We start from the raw sequence: 10,438 nt of genomic DNA, 5'->3' as shown, positions 1-10,438 counted from the left end.
ACCGCGCGTCCATGCATCACCCGCCCCCCCCCCCCCCCCCCCCCCCCCCCCCCCCCCCCCCCCCCCCCCCCCCCCCCCCCCCCCCCCCCCCCCCCCCCCCCCGCACCCAACAAAAGTTTGGAAGTGCGAAAATCCAAGTCTCATCCTGTATCAGCAATGCAATCGGTAATTACATTGCTATGGAATTGCAACAAATTGTAACAATGCAGTAACACACCAAATCTTTGTAATCTGACGAATCACCTGCAATTAACTTTTTCCTTTTCTGCCAACTTGCCGATGACACAACCATCAGAATGAAATGAATTGAAACAGTGTATCTAATTGATTGTTATGTTATTTTAGATGTGCATTGAACCACATGTATGTCAAGAGAATGGTGGTGTAGGGCTGGTGGCGCCCCACACTGCACTGGCCTGGTACAAGCCAAACAATATAGCAGAAACACTGTCTGAAAACAAATGTGTAGTGAGATTGCGATATCATGTAGTGCGATTTTTGCGAATGGTAATCGAAATACAGCAAATCCCCCTTCCCTCCCCAACACAGAAATTGTGTTTACTGTGTGCGTATTTTAATTATCCACGGCCCCTCATGTCATTATTGTTATCTGTTGCATTTTGTGAATGGATGGTAAGGTAAATTTCACCAAAGTTATGTCAAAGTTAAATCATATGGCTGCATATACCTGTGCTATATGTTGCTCCTCATCTTTGTCACAATTGAATTTCAAAAACTTCAAGTCACAAAGTAATAATATTAAAAAGCATCTTGGGATGGTCCTTACACAATCAAGAGTATTGGGTCATCATTACTGCTAATCCTGAGTCCGGTTGTCACTTCTGTTAATCATTTATCTGCTCATCATTAATGTTGATCCCCTTCTAGTTGTCATTACTCTTAATCCTTAATCTATCATTACTGTTAATTCCCTCCAATGATTATTACAGATATTCCCCTTATGGTTACCATTACTGATAATCCCTAATCCAGTCATCATTTTTGTGAAATCCCCATTCTCATGATACTGTAAATCCTTAGTCAAGTGATCATTACTGTTAAATTTTAATCTTGACATCATCAATGTGAATGCTCTTCTGATTATCATTGCACTTCATCGCTAATCTTGTCTTATTCATTCTAAATCTCATCATTAATATCCTTAGTTCGGTGGTCAGTATTGTTAATCCCCCTTAAACCATTGCCCTTTATCAACTTGTTGTCAACCTCTACTCTGGTCATTATTATTGCCAATCCATAATCTCATGATCATAACTATTAATCGTTTGTCTGGTAATAGTATTACTATTATTGTTAATCTCTAATTTGCACAGTTTAACTGTTAATACTTAGCTTATTTATCATTAATGTGAATTCTCTTCTCATTATCATTACCGATAATCCCTGATCTGCTAATCATTACAGTTAATCCACTTTTGGTTATCATTTTATTTCATCCCATTTAGATCATCATAACTATTAATTGATAATCTAAATTGTTATAATCAGTGTAAATCCCTAATCTGCTTTTCATTACTTTTTATCTTCATGGATATCATTATACAAAATCCCCTTGGTCATCCAAAGTGTTAATCCAAAAAATAGTCATCATTAATCTTTTATCTCATTGTCATTCCCGTTAATCTCTAATCTGGTAACCATTATATTAACCCCTAGTTTGGTCATCATTACTGTTAATCCCTAATCTTAAAATTTAGTATGGAGTATTTTGATGAATTTTAGTCATGCCAACACTTACATATACTGTAAAAAATGTTTTAACAACGACAGATTAATTGCATCAAAAGGTAGTAAAAACATCCCTGACTGGGGTAGAATGTATGAAGATTTAAAAAAAACCCTATAATCTTCTTTCTGAAAAGTATAAATGTGACAATGTTGATAAATAACTATTAAGTACTCTTAAGTTGTCCATGAATAATTAAAATTTCAAGTTTAATAAATTATTTTACAAAATGCTTAAGGTCTTACGAGCCTCAAAAGTGAAAGACAAACTTTTGCTCAAACTGTCCTCAAAGAAATTCTCTTTCAAAATCTGACAACAATAAAAATCAGGGGTCACATTGCAAAATTTGGTACAAGGGAGACAAATTACCAAAGATTTTCCAGGAAAGGAAAAATTTTCTTACACCTAGAGCTTCAAAATGAACTCCTACAAGTGGTAAAAGTCAGAGAGTCTGAATATGTGTCCCCAAGGTGCATTCTACCTTAATAGAAAAGCTACACTTACTTCAGTAATTGTTCTGTGACTGTTACCATCTTCAGTAAGTTCTCTTTTATGAACAGTTGGGTCATCATTGGCCATTTCCAACATTGTTGTCTATTTATTCATAAAATCTAAAAATATAATTAATAGCACTTGTACTGCAAGTAAAAATTTGTCAATTGAAGTAAAAATTCACAAAAACTTGCTCTTTTCAACTTCACTGGAAGTCAGCTTACAATTTAGCAAAATTGTGTTCATGCAGAATTCTTGGTTTTGACTTTCTTGGCTACTTGTAATTATAGTGATTAGATAAAAAGGATTGTTACCATCTTAGTTCTTCTGCATGGCAGGTGATTCTCAAAAGCTGCTGAAAGCTTATCTCAAATTGTCTTTGAAAAGTTTTGAGCTTTAATACGGTTCTGTAATTTTTTCCTCAAAATGACATTGTTTGTCAAATGTACAGCGTTAAACCAGCACAATTTGAATTGCTTGTACTGTACGTGAGACAGTCTGACAAAAAAGTTAGACGCAGAGATGGCATATGTTTCCCTCTTTGCTTGTTCTTTTGTGCCCATCTGACATAGAGTGGTGGCTGTGGTTCTAACCATCTGACAGAGTGCAGGTGGCTGTGGTTCTAACCATCTGACGGAGTGGGGGCTTTGTGGTCCATCTGACAGAGTGGTGGCTTTATCACTAACAAGTAACATCAGGTAAAGAACAAACATTGTAAACATTACTGTCTCTGCATCTGACTGTAATCAGATTGACAGTGAGATTAACATTAATATTTAACACCGGACCAAATATCCAGAAGTCTGAAAAATGAATTAATTCAAGCTACTTTGAATGAAATATTACAGAAAGCTTTGCCAAACAGAAAAGGACGTGTCCGTGCAAACTTAACTGCTATGCCAAATACTTCAAGGCGTAATTAAATTAGTCGGAATTGGGTTCTATCAAGCTCACCAAAATACCCGTCTGACAGTGGAACATGCTTTGAGCTCGTAACAGATACTTGGATATGCTACCATCATTATAAGGCAGGGCGCCTTGGGGAAGGGTAAGCTCAGAGTGGAATCTGTGTTTTATCACAGATGTGTTTTGTGATTACACCTAGCTATCTGCCTTCCTTACAGATCATCATCGTCGTCCCCTTAGCCAATCAGCTCTTCTACCCATGACTGTTATCAATCCTCCTTCCCAGCCAATCAGCCACGTTTGCACACGACACTACATCATCAAGCCTTTAATGTCTCATCGCTCGCGGTGATCCCTTGGGCGCGAGAACCTTGTCTTGTTCCATCCATGTTTCCACCTGGGTTCGTACAGTTTACCTGTCCCCGGGACCCCCTCCCCCCAAGCCGTATCACCACCGTGGTCATCCCTTGGGTGCCAGAACCTCGTCTTCGTTCCATCATGTTTCCACCCGGGCTCGTACAGTTTACCTGTCCCCCGGGACCCCCCCTCTCCCCAGGCCGTATCACCACCGCGGTGATCCCCTGGGTGCGAGAACCCCTCTACTAACATCATTCTCAATTCCTTCTTTCCTTCACTTCAGTCATACTTCCTTCGTTTGGGCTTTGGATTCCATCCTGACCCCCATTTCTCGGGAATTCCACTCCTTTCCCACATTTTAACCTCTCAGGATGGATCCATCATCAAGGTCATTCAGACCTTGACCCCAAGGTCACCTATGACCTTTGCTCGGTTGCTTGATTGAAGGGGCCCTCTCCCATATATTTTGCTCATTTTATTTGCTCACGTGTTAACACACGTGGGCATATGTCGCAGCGATGTCTGTCTGTCTGTGTGTCTGTCTGTCTGTGTGTCTGTCTGTCTGTCTGTCTGTTTACTCAATATCTCAAAAACGGCTCATCAGATCAGAATCAAATCTCATAGATAGATTCAGTATGCAAATGGCAAGAACTGATTAGTTTTTGGTGGGTGTGGCTTGCTTACTTTTTGCTCATTTGCATAATTAATGATTTTAGAAAAAAACTGATATATATTGACAACGACTGCACACAATTTGATGAGATTCGCTACAAATGTTGATCACACCAAGATATACTAGCTTTGAAAGATATTAAGGGGTGACCTGAAAGATAATTACTAATTTGCATGTTTAATGAAATTTCCTAATTAGGAGTATATATCTGGATTTACTTGATCAAAATTGACAAAACTTGGTATGCATATTGAAGATACTATGATTTAACGTTATTGAAAGTCATTAAGCATTTTACTTCATCCAAATCCTAATTTGCATATTTAATGACCTTTTGAAATTAAGGCTATATATTTGAAGTTACATGACCATAATTGATGAAAGTTGCTTTGTACATTAAAGATACTATGATAGAATATGATTAAATGTCATTCAGCATTTTTACATCAGCGAATTCCTAATTTGCATATTTTATGAACTTTCCTAATTAGGGGTATTTATCTGAATTGACGAGACCAAAGTTGATGAAACTGGCTATGTACATTAAAGATACTATAATAGTACATTATTGAAAGTCATTAAGCATTTGAAGTTTAGCCAATTCCTTATTTGCATATTTAATGAACTTTCATAATCAGGGATATTTATCTGTATTGACAAGACCAAAGTTGACGAACTTTGCTATGTACATTAAAGATACTATGATACGACATTATTGAAAGTCATTAAGCATTTTTACTTCATGCAGCTCCCAATTTGCATATTAAATGAATTTTTGAAATTAGGGATATATATTTTAATTTACATGACCAAAATTGATGAAACTTGCTATGTACATTAAAGATACTATTATGTAGGCTAACTTTATTGAAAGGCATTAAGCATTTTTGCTTCAGCCAATTCCTAATTTGTGTATTTAATGAACTTTCCTAATTAGGGATATATACTTGGATTTATTTGATCAAAATTGGCATAACATGCTATGTACATTGATGATTATACCAGGTTATATCAATATTGGAAGTCATTTGGCATTTAAGTTTTCATGTCAGCTAATTTATAGTTTGCATATCTAATGAGCTTTCAAAGTTTGGAATATATAGTGTGAAGGACTTGACCAAAGGCAATTACACTTGCTATATAAAGTGGTGATACAATGACAGCAGTCAAAGAAATTAATATTTTTTTCAGCTAATTACATATTTCAATACTTAATGACCTATAGAGTTCATCTGTGGTGAATTATGTTCATTATGTTGATCATAATACTTTCAATGAAGTTGCAAACATGTGGCAAAGGTTCAAATTTACACATACATGTAACTGCAATATATAATGAAACACGTGAGCATTTACAGTTCATATCTGGTCCTTAACGTAGCTTGCGGGTAACGCGAATATTGGTACTGCGCATCGTATCTGCGCATGAGTACGAACGTTCTTTCCGCGAGCATTCTTTCCGGAAGTGGTCTTTTTGTCGCGATATAGAATACAATTACTTTGCGGTGCGACTTTCAAATCTGGTTTGTCAAAACAGTTCACACTAAGATAACAAACTCTGTGTAACAGGCCCGTTTTAAGTGTGACAAATGTGGGATTATTTGCAGTATTTAAGTGAACTAAACTTTATTTAATACCTATTAAAAAAGTTTCGAATATATCAAACTAAACAGGGATCTGTCGCTAGAGGGCGGTTCAGTGTAGCATTTTTTGTATTAAAAATGCCCATATCTTAAAAAATTGTGCGGTGACCCCCATTTTTTTCGTTTGATTCGAAATCTATATATTGTTTGGCTTAATTTACGAGAGTTTAAAGAAAACGTAGATTTCAAATCATGACATTTGTAATGAAAACATCAAAATTTGGCCAAACTTTGCTCTTTTTATAAAAGCACTATTCATGGAAACGTTGCTATATTTTCTGATATTTTAAAAAGTAGACCACAAAACTAATATATTACAATATGGGGACTTGTGTTGTATAAAATCTGTCAAATTGTTTTTACTTTATTTCAGTTTTATTATTCAATAACACTAGTTAATCGAATAATACAACATTTTAACCAATTTCAGCTAAATGTTTTCGCGGGACAATATAGAGGGCGCCATATCTCCAAAATTTGCATGGGGACCATATTTTTTTATTTTACTATTTAACATATCTACCCCAGGTTGACATCTATACAAAGTTTCAGAAAAATCCTGATTTTATTTTTTCTTACCAGCAAGCCACCTTAATATTATTTTTGCAATTTACATTATGAGCTTTCCAATAAGGTTAACACAGTGTCTTTTTATCGAAATCATCAAAACACTTTACGAGAGTAAATTCTAACGTTTAGAAGAACATTGGCATTCTGTATAAACTCAGGCAATTTTTACCCACCAGTTTCTTATTTTTGTGAACAAACATTTTGTATCACATATCACGAAAACTGGCTCTGAGAACTTGCACTTGTTGTTGGAAACTTGCAAAGCATACTGAACACAAAGTATATTTGCCTGTCTGTTTAGTGCCAAGGTAGCAAACACATTGATGTTCAGATGTAAGCTGATACTTTCTCAAATCATAGTACTTATCGTTTCACAAAACAAAATTGAAACGATAGAAAGGCAATTGTGCTTGAACAAATGAAAATGTTCATCTCATAGTTATTATACCTGCCTTTCTAAATGGTCCACTCATATCCACAATCATCACCACATCACGTTTTATTAATTTATTGCAAACCTAATATCTATTTTTTTTAATTCTGTATCACTATTATTGTTATTATAACTTATTTTTGTGTCAATTTTATTTATTGATGTTTAAAAATTGTCTATTTTTCACTTTCAATAAAAAATGGAGAAAAATTATTGGTGTGGCTGGCCTTCCTTCTTCAAAGTGTGAAACTGAAATTCTCAAGTGAGCTGAAGACTTAATAGTAACATATACATGCAGCATACGCTTATGAATTCATTTTCTAACTTTACTCACTTTTGATAACATGAACAGTGCAGTGGCTTTGAACAGACATAATGACATCAGTAACAGGATCAGTCAGTCAACTGATTCTTGTCTATTCTGGTATGATGGCATATCACTTTAACAAGGCTCTGTTGTTTTGAAAACATATATAGGGTTCCATGCATACAATGTATGTATGCAAGACACTGGAACAGCAATCTGGAAAGTGGAAGCCTGTAATCTTCATGATCTTGAAATGCTTGAAACTAAAGTAACAGAGGCTTAGATATTGAAGTAATTTGTGTATAACTTTAACTTGTTGTCTGCCTTGGCATAAAGTGATAATGTCCTGTCAAGACATCTGCATACTGGGGAGCATACGTGTGTGTGTATTTATGTGTATATATATATAAATCTTAGAATTTGGATGGTCTCAACAAAACACAACTTATCAACTTATGGTTTTTACAGTGACAAGCTTTCGCCTTGTTCACAAGGCATCGTCAAGTCCAACTGATGAACAGAATCCAGGGGTAAACTGTACAACCAACGGGAAAGTATGGGTGTGAAAAAAAAGGACAATAGGGTGTTAACGTAGTTCAATGTTATGGGCATTTTGAAACAAACTGCACATTATCAATGCTGATAAATCTACGCTGTTAAACAAACGCTCGGAGTTGGTTTCAAAATGTCGACACCAAAACAAAATATTATCAATCAAATTTTAACCCCACCTATAAATAGAATGGTACTTCCCGATCATACATATATATGAGTGTTGAGCTGGTATTACTTTCACTTCATCTGTCTGATGATTGCAAGATGCATGAAACTTAAGTAACAGATACCATTACTTTTTACTTGAAGTAATTTTGTATTATTATTTATAAGTACGCTCTGCTTTAGCATCGAGCACTGTAATTTCCCACTCACTCATATATATATATATATATATATATATATATATATATATATATATATATATATATCAGGTTTTTCTCTCGACTGCGCGATTGCGCAAATTGCGCATTTCGAGTCATTATTTGCCCTGAAAAAGTCACTGACTGCGCGAAAATCGCGCACAGAACACAGCAAGCAAAGACGTCCACATATATTGATATATGAGGGTGACCAAAGGGCATAGTACAGCGAACTGTGTGTATCAATGTTGGAAGTTGGGTAAATTCGAGCTTTAGCATTGTGTAGGCACGTGTATAGCAATGCAACACTATCATTTGATCGGCGCATGGGGATCGGTGCATATTTTTATGGATTTAAGCCCCCTAAATTCAGACCGAATCGTATCCGAGGGAACATGGATGTCAAATCCTGAGTCGGGGAAACTTGTAGGTGACAATTAAACAGAAGATAGACAGCAGCAGAGCACATCAAAAGCTGACAAACGTCATCATGTCGATGTTTATGCATATGTGCTGCATACGACATAGACGACGCAAATGAACTGGGTGACGACCGTAATGAAAGCGCTTCATAGGAAGGCAAAATTCACATCAAAAGTGACTGCCCCCTAAAATGTCAAGTCTGCCCCCTAATTTTGATGAATGGGGCAGAAAGTGCCCCTTTCAATGAACATGCAGAGAAAACACTGATATATATATATGAGTGAGTGTGTGTGTAGAATGTAGATGAGAACACATCAAGTATGTTTGGTACCTATTACTCATGTAATGATTAGGTAGATATAAAGTCTAGTAACCTGACTTACCATTGTGTGAATGCTTGAAACACACACATGCACACTTCAAGTACAAAGTAATTATATGTGTTACTTAAGTTTCAAGTATCTGGCAATCGTTAGAATGGTCTTACCCTTGTAGGATGATTTCTCATTTACATAGGGTTGTAGGATGATTTCTCATTGGGTTTGGATGTATCATTTCAAACTACCTGAAACAGCCTGAAAGTTGAAAAAGGAGTAAAACAGGGCTGTGTTCTAAGTCCTAGTCTGTTCAATTTATATGTCAATGACTTGAAAACAAATCTAGACAAAGTAAATACTCAACCACCAGTGTTGAATAATACCCCAGTTAACTCATTATTTTACGCTGCACTCATGATGACCTAGTCTTAATCTCTACTTCAAAAGAAGGTTTGCAAAGGGAGTTAAATACACTACACACATTTTGCTCCAATTGGAAACTTTATGTTAATTTACAGAAAACCCAAGCAATTAATTTTAGTAAATCTCCTTTGGTAGATAAACACTTATTTAACTATGGTAGTACATGCATCAAATCTGTTAAGAGCTATACATACTTAGGACTGACAATTAAATCAAATGGTAGTTTTAGTGACACAATTACAAATTTGGCTGATAAAGCAGCAAAATCTTTGTATAGTTTAAAAAGGGTTTTATTGCACAACAAAAAGATAAAATTTTCCCTACATCTATTCAATGTTTTCATTAAACCTGTTTTACTGTATGGCTCAGAGATTTGGGGACAAGATTTCATGGATTACAAGAAGTGGGATAAATCAGCAATTGAAAAAACTCACCTCAAATTTTGTAAGAACATTTACAGTGTAATAGACAAGCTTGTAATGCCGCTGTGAGGAGTGAACTAGGACAATTCCCACTTCTACTTGAGATCAAACTTAATATTGTTAAACACTGGCTTCATATCGTACAACTGCCACATTGTAATCTTGCTAAAGAAGCTTTTCTGGAGCAAATGGTAAACAACACTAACAATAGATCCTGGTTTAACTGTTTAACTGTTTAAGTGCTTTAATTAAAGACAATGGAATGGACTTTCTCCTTGATAAAGCTCCATACTTAACACCACAAAGTTAAACTGGTTTAATGAAAACAAATTTAACAAACAATTATGAAGTCTTTTGGAAAAAGTTGATCACTGATGAAAATAGTAAACTAAGAATGTATGCCAAAATAAAACGTAATTTTAGATTAGAACCCTACTTAACACAGTTGCAAGGTGAGAAAAGAAAATTGCTCACCAAACTTCGCATTAGCAATCATGATCTAGCAATTGAAAAAGGGAGACACACTGTTCCAAAAACCCCAATTACTGAAAGATACTGCAATCAGTGTAACACCAACAGTATTGAAGATGAAACACACTTTTTATTAGTCTGTCAGAAATACAAAGTCCAAAGAAAGTACTTTTTCAGTAAAATCAATTTCCCAAACGACGATACTGAAAATCAGCTTATTTCTCTACTAACAAAACAAGAGTTATCTTTTAATGAACAACTTGCAGATTATATTTTTACTTTATATAAACAAAAGAAATACCTAGTTATATTTATTATTAGCTACTATTATTATACT

General features: G+C 35.4%; 1 long non-coding RNA gene across 2 annotated transcripts in view; it reads right to left on the bottom strand.

Moving 5' to 3' along the window:
* Positions 1-1,879: 1,879 nt before the first annotated feature.
* LOC139151167 (uncharacterized) overlaps positions 1,880-10,438 on the bottom strand; it is a 42,062-nt gene continuing 33,503 nt past the window's right edge. For both annotated transcript variants that reach the window (XR_011556360.1, XR_011556359.1), the window contains one exon: positions 1,880-2,358. This is a non-coding gene — a long non-coding RNA (uncharacterized lncRNA). The remainder of the gene's footprint in view (positions 2,359-10,438) is intronic.

This window comes from Ptychodera flava, chromosome 2, assembly GCF_041260155.1.
Source record: "Ptychodera flava strain L36383 chromosome 2, AS_Pfla_20210202, whole genome shotgun sequence".
NCBI classification, from domain to species: Eukaryota; Metazoa; Hemichordata; class Enteropneusta; family Ptychoderidae; genus Ptychodera; species Ptychodera flava.
The sequence above is the reverse complement of the archived record's forward strand: the minus strand, read 5'-3'. Positions and strand labels throughout refer to the sequence as shown.